The sequence below is a fragment of the Aquila chrysaetos genome, chromosome 22, assembly GCF_900496995.4.
Source record: "Aquila chrysaetos chrysaetos chromosome 22, bAquChr1.4, whole genome shotgun sequence".
NCBI lineage: Eukaryota > Metazoa > Chordata > Aves > Accipitriformes > Accipitridae > Aquila > Aquila chrysaetos.
The window spans coordinates 17,988,021-17,994,939 of NC_044025.1; the positions used below are offsets into that span (position 1 = coordinate 17,988,021).

At 39.2% G+C, this 6,919-nt stretch overlaps 1 protein-coding gene across 1 annotated transcript in view; it reads right to left on the reverse strand.

Moving 5' to 3' along the window:
* The window catches only part of SMAD5 (SMAD family member 5), a 28,155-nt gene extending 25,051 nt beyond the window's left edge, over positions 1-3,104 (reverse strand). Inside the window, exon 1 of the mRNA XM_029998120.2 lies at positions 2,730-3,104. The gene's annotated coding sequence lies outside the window, so the exon portion shown is untranslated. The remainder of the gene's footprint in view (positions 1-2,729) is intronic.
* Positions 3,105-6,919: the final 3,815 nt, after the last annotated feature.

Sequence of the window (6,919 nt, forward strand, 5' to 3'; positions counted from 1 at the left end):
TTCTGGAGTCTGACACCCACTACTAAGCTCAGAAGAAAGATAGCCCCTGCCTTCTAAAAGCTGTCTGCAGCAACCAGACCAAATTACCTGTGGACAACAGAGAAGTTGGACCATAGAAGTGGGATAGAAAAGGTAGTACAGAAAGAGAATGAATCTAACATCACTGTTAATTTCCTTCCACGTACCATAATCACGTGATCACTGTAAGCTTTTTTCTTTTATGAAGACTCTGCTCAAAATTAGCCATCAACAAAATTGTCTCTTATTTTCATCTTGAAGTTTTACTCACTTCTATACCACCTGTTTTACGTCCCACACCGTTAGCCAAACGCAGAGCCTCCTGGGTGTATTCTTTGACATTATTGCCTGCATAGACCCCACTTTTCCTAGAGCTCTTCACTACCAAGCCCAAGTGCTGTCTTCTGATTCTCCCTTTTGGAAGTGACGGACGTTTGCATGGGACGCATTCTCGCTTTGGGACAGTGAGGAGATCTAACATGAAGCCTCACACTCAACATAATCATTTGTTGACACAGTCATGAGCTGGAATTCCATTTCTTGTAGCAATAGTTGGGACCAACATCCACAATAACTGTGCACTGAAAACTTGTATTTGTGGCTCCATGGCCAAAACCACAGGAAAACTATTTTTAGCGCAACAGAGCTGTAAATAGTGGAAGCACTGAAAATTTAGCTCACATCATGGGCCAAATTCTTCTCCTGGTTACACCCACTCCATGGAGAAGCTTGGATATAATAAACACTCTGAAACAGAAATTAAAAAAAAGGGGGGGGACAACTTTTGCTTATGAGTAAAATCAGTATTTTAAACTTTAACTGAAGAAAGGTACACATCCTCCAGCATTTCCTCAGGAAATAAATAAAAGGAAAGGAAAAAGGAACAGTTTGAAATAGAAGCGATCTATTACAATAATTGTACCTATTACGATAAAGATAATTCATCCCACTGTATATGTCTGAACAATACCTATAGCTAAAATCTCTCTCCATTCATTATGCAGATACTTTTGGCTTAGACCAGTGAAAAGGACACTGAGTTTATCTGTATCTTGAGAGAAGACGCAGCAGATGAGTGTAGCCTGTGAGTAACAAATCAGGTTTTAATAGCTAGACCTACACTTAATTACTCACAAGCCAACTTTCTAACAGCAGTTTTATCACCTCAGGATTTCACAACACAAAACAATTAGTGATGGCAATGCAGAGTACTCAAACTTTCTCATGTAGGAACTCACAGGACCTGACTTTCTCCTTTTGGGTGTATTTCTGCCAAAGTCCCCAAGTTACAGGATGCTGGGCCTTTACAACTTGTATTTAAATTTCGTGGCACACTTAGGGACACAGCTGGTTTTTTTTTTCCACCCTCATGACCAAATAGTTGGGTTTAATAATTTCCTCTACAGTATCAAGATCTGCATATACAAGCATAATAATGCCTATTATAAAATTAAAGCGCTTTTGAGCATAGAGCAGTGCCGGTTCTGGACAGCATGTTGCAAGCTGTTTCCTTCTCTTCACAAAATTTGCACAGAAATTTTATTTTCCTGTCTTTGCTTTTTGTTAGGAGAACAGGGAACTGGATCATTTTCTAAAACAAAAATTAAAGCTTTTTGGAGAAACCAGTAAGATGAGAAAATCACAAAACAGGTGTTTTTCTCATAAAAATAATAAAAAAATGTTATCTTGCATTCAGTAATTTTATTGTTGATGAGTTTTCTTCCACTCTTTAAGCACTGCCCTATGACATATGTTTTAAAAGGAAATACAGGAAGGAGAATCAAAAGGCAAACAACACATTTGCAATTTGGGTTATATTTTTGCAAATCTGAAATAAATTAGGGTTATTGTTATTGTCTGTACACCTTCATATGTCACACAGTAATGGAAAAAATAAAAAGTTGATAAATGCTCCAGCTGCTTAGATGGGCCCCATGTAAGGCACTGTCACTAAAATAGTTCACAGCCCTAATTACAATTCACCACATCTTGGGAATGACATTTAGGATTCTTGAGGCGCTTTTAGATAATTTTTAGACTCCGTGTAGAAGTTCAGCTGTCATGAAGTCGGTTTTATTTTGTAACAGATTTTATCCTTTGGAATGTTATGTTTGGATTGAGCTGAAGATACGGAAAAATACATGCAATATAGTTTGCTTATCCGACTGAAATATAACTTGTAAAACAAAGCTGAAACTTTTTGTCCTTTAATGTTCATATTCTAGCCTGTGCTTGCCTAGAGCTATTTAGATTGGGGGGGGGGGGGGGGGGGTAAGGGAAAAAACTCTCCCTTACTGCATTATTCTGACTCCATTAGTGCAGAGAGAATTCCTGCTCTCTATCCAGTAATTAAAGAAATATTTAACATTGCAGGACTTAATTGGAATCCCAAAAGTTAACAATAGCCTCTGCTATCGGTGTCACTATCTCAGGGGTTCTGTTTTCACAGGCGTATATTTAGATCTTGGCCACATCGCCCACTTGCATTACGAATAGTACAAACCTCCTCCCCCCCCTTAGAAAAAAGAAAACAAACAAGAAGCTCAGTAAAATCTGGAAACTTTTATAAAGTGACGCCATCTCCGCGAATCTCCTTCCCTCTGCTCTAAAACATACTTCAAAGCTTAACAAATTAAGTGGCAGGCAGGCTCTCGTTAAAAAAAAAAAAAAACAGAAAAAAAAAAAGCAATAACAAATGAACACAGCTTTACCTTCCAGCAAATTACTGCAGCTCCATTTTCTGACCCTTTCTTTTTTCACTAGCTGCCTTCCAAGTATTTTCTATTTCTCTCTCTCTTTCTCTCATGCTGGCGGCAGGGCGGCTGGGGAGGAGTCCTGCGCAGAGGGTCCCCAGCCTGCTGGGGAGCGGGGACCGGATCGGGTAACACACCCAGCAGCACACCCAGAGCTGGCTGCAGAGAATTCAAATTCCCACTTTAGAAACTTTCTGCAATACTTGTGTGTCAAGTCTATTTTTGCTTCCTTCCTTCATCCTGTAATAATGCTCTTCGATCCGATGCAACGCAGCCATCTTTTGTGCTGCGTCTTTCGTACAATCCGTAGATCAAAAGCACTTTGCCGGTGTAAATCCTGGCTTTGCCCGAGCTGGCTGATCCCTTTCGGGGAATAATTTATCTAGTTTGCAAAATGGGAAACAACTACAATCACAGTGTATTGACTCTTTGCATTGAGTCTCTCCGCACAAGAAGAATACTCACAATCTGAATGCATTTAATGGATATAAATGTGTATATACATGTATAATACAAATAAATGGATATATATACACATATAAATATCTATATACACATTTAAGGCATTCAGATGGTATGTCTAGGCGCACGTGCACGCACACACCTCAGAATGGGCCAGTTTAATTAGGGTGATGGTGCTTTTCATGTAAAAAATAGAATTATAAGGTGAATGATCTTCATACCAGGCCTTCTACGTTTGCGTTTCACCACTCTGTGTATATATACAAAGATGGCAAAAATAGAGATTAACGTTTATAAATGAGAGTGTAAGTCTGCAAAAGACAGATTGTTCTCTGTGAATCTACTGAGCTAAACACAATAAAAGCTGATTAGTTTTGTTGACAACAGAGCTCATAGAGGTTTCAAAGTCCAGTTAATAGGAACAGCCTGACAGCTGCACACCCTAGAAGAACCACTTAAAACAGAAAATAAAATTAATGCAATTAGCTGCTTGCAGAATCAAAGCATTCTTACTAAAATAGTGAGATTATTATGATTATGTCTAATCATTAGCCATTGGTCTTCATGAAGATGGCTAGGGTTGTGTCTAAATGATCAGCTCAACCGTCTCAAACCCTCGTTTGTGAGAAACCTTGGGTCTCCCTCACACTGCAAGCTTGAGTTCCCTTGCCAGAGCTCCGATTATCTGGCAAGATTTGAGCCAACAGTAGAACAGAAGGTTCAGTCATCCCCCTAAGGCATACAGTGGGAAAGGATGAGCATGGCTTGTGAAAGGAAACTCAGACTTTGCAGATCACTACTAGATTTCCGAAAAGGATTCAGCCAGAGTGTGAGGAAGATAATATTCTTCTTGATGTATTCTACCTGGATATCTGAAAGACTCTTGGCAATGTCTCCCACCTTTCTCAGGGAAGATAATCTGCCAGGGAAAAGGAGGTAATGGCTTCCTAAGAAGGTTTAACTACTCAAAAGAAAGGCAGCAAAGAGTGGCAATATCTGGTTACTTTTCACAGCAGAGGGAAGTGGAATTTCACAGGCAAGCGTGCACACATTGGTGCTGCTCAACGTATTGCTGAGTGAGCTGGAGAAGGCAGGCAATCTGTGGATAACAAAGTTGTCTAGGAAAGTGAAGATGAGGACTCTGTGTGAAGAACTGAAGGGAGTTCACCATACTGAGTGGGAAACAAAAGGCAGATGAAATTTGGTGTAACTATAAATGTAAAGTTGCACATGTGGAAGTGAAGTCACATCCAAGATGACGTGCTCTGACATATCATTACTCAGGAACAGTACTTTGTAACAGTCCGATGCAGGTGTTGAATGCATTTTCGATCACCAAGGATTGCACTGAATGTCAGGAATTGCGACAAAAAGAATGGCAAACAAAGCAAAGAAGATCGCTCTGACGCTGTGAATTCCTGGTGCACCTGCATCTCAGGTTCCATGTAGAAGGCCAGTTCTCTGTCTCAAAAAGCAATGCTACATCTGGCAGAGGTACAGACAAGGCCAAAAAGAGTGATCTGAAGCATCAAATGGGTCCCATGCAGGGAATATCTAAATAGTCTCTTCCATCTGGAAAAGAAACAGCTGAGAAGGGTTATTACAGACATCTGCAAAAAGCCCAAGTGGAACAGGGAAGGTGAAAGAAGACTTTGTCTTCCAGTTTTGGAGGAGGTGAAAGGAAGCTCAGCTGCAGGCTGTTGAGAAGAAAAAGGTAGTTCTTCACACAAAGTGTAATAAGGGGTTCAAATCTCTGCCACCGAACATTGTGGGCACTAAAAGTTTACATGAGTTCAAAACCCAAAACCAGTGACGGAGCAGACTCACAAAAGAAAAACCCATTAAAGGTCACTAAATATAAGGACACTGACCTCTGGCTCTGGAAGTCCCTCGGTTGCAAATTGCTGGGTGAGTATATTGTGTGCCACTACTGTTTGCCCTGTACTTACATTCTTCCTCTGGGCATCTGTTGCTGGCTGAGCTAGACAGACCTTTGATCCCATCTGGTAGGGTCATACTCATGTTCTTCACATGCTGTTAGGAGAACTGCTTTTCATCTGAAGCTCATATCTCACTGCAGTCATATTTTATGGTCTAAAATACCACAAATTCTAGTCTGCATTTTTTCCAAATTGTGTGATACCCCATTTCTTCCTCTCCACCATTCTGCAAATATCATTACATATTTACAAATTACACATTTAAATGCATCTGTTAATAGGAATAAAACTCTTCTGCTCAAAAAGTGTGACATCGTTTTTGTTTGGTGTACCACTCTGCCTGTCTCAATATGTTCAGGAGCAAAGCTTCCAAAAAGTCAGTAATGAGTTTACACTATGTAACTCAGAAATGCATTAATTATTCTAATCTACATTAAGAAGCTATTATTAAGAACTCCACATTAAAGGTAATTTAAATAGAAGCTTCAATTTAGTGAAGCTTCAGTATGGTAGAGCACAACTATGCAGAGCTTATAGCCCAATGCAGATACTAACTGAACTAACCATATAACATCTTTTCATCCACATTTTTATATCATTACGTACAACAACGAAAATTATGTATTGAAACGTGCATCTGGTCTCTTCCGGTGATACCAGAGCTGTGCAATAATGGGAAACTTCCCTTCATGCCAAACAGGAAAAAAAAATGGCTTTTTTACATTTTCCGTGAAGGGAAAATGGTAGCAGGGAGGACGATCATTTGGCATTTGAAAAGTTGTGTTTTGATAGAAAAAAAACTCCTTTTAAAACGGTAATGTAAATGCGGAACATCTAATGGAAAAGTCATTTCCAAAACTTGTGTTTTGACAGTGATGAGATGGGATTGCAGCTGAACTTTTCCACTTGTCCATTCTCCTCCTTCCCTAAACTAGCAGTAAAATGCAACGTATTTCACAAGGTATTTTAACAAATTCATGTATGCCAGTGGGACAGATTTAGGCCAGAGTTTCTTCCGTCCAGCTCAAAAGGACAGCAAAATACTTGATGAATATTTGATTATTACTCTAAGAGAAAGGCATTTTCATTCCTATTAGAAATACAAAGAAAATTAAGTTCAGCTAGAAACTGCTACATGTCCAAAATCAGTCAGATATATCAGTGGCAACTTCAGAGCTGAAATTTTTAATTCAACCCCAATTTTGAATTCCAAAGACTAACCTGATACAGAGGACCTTGGATGTAAAAACACAGAGCGGTTGTATTTGCACTGCAGTTCCCACCACCCGCTAAATACTGACCTTTTGGGGTTTCATAGACCAAGGAGGGGTTTCCATTCTAGATTACTGAGGATGTGTTTCTGAGAAAGCCACACAATTCAACTTGAAATAAGCTCTTTCCTGCCTTTCTTATACATAACTCATCACACCCAGATTTTAATATTTGTGTTCTTGTTTCAAGCCTATTCTGCCAATTTATTATATAAGCAGCACCTTGATCTTCATTCTGTTGAACAAATTTCTTAGAAAAAACTCTGATTTTCATGCCAGTTTTTATTAGTGGGATAGTTGGAACTGCTGATAGAAGTCTATAAACCTCGGTTTTAGGAAAATACTGATTAGGGCTTACATTTAAGCATGAGAATAATCTTCCATTTATTCAGCGAAGTATTTATGGCTGTGCTTTACTTTAAGCACACGCTTAAATTCAATTAACTTCATTTTAATCATGGGCTTAAGTGCTTTG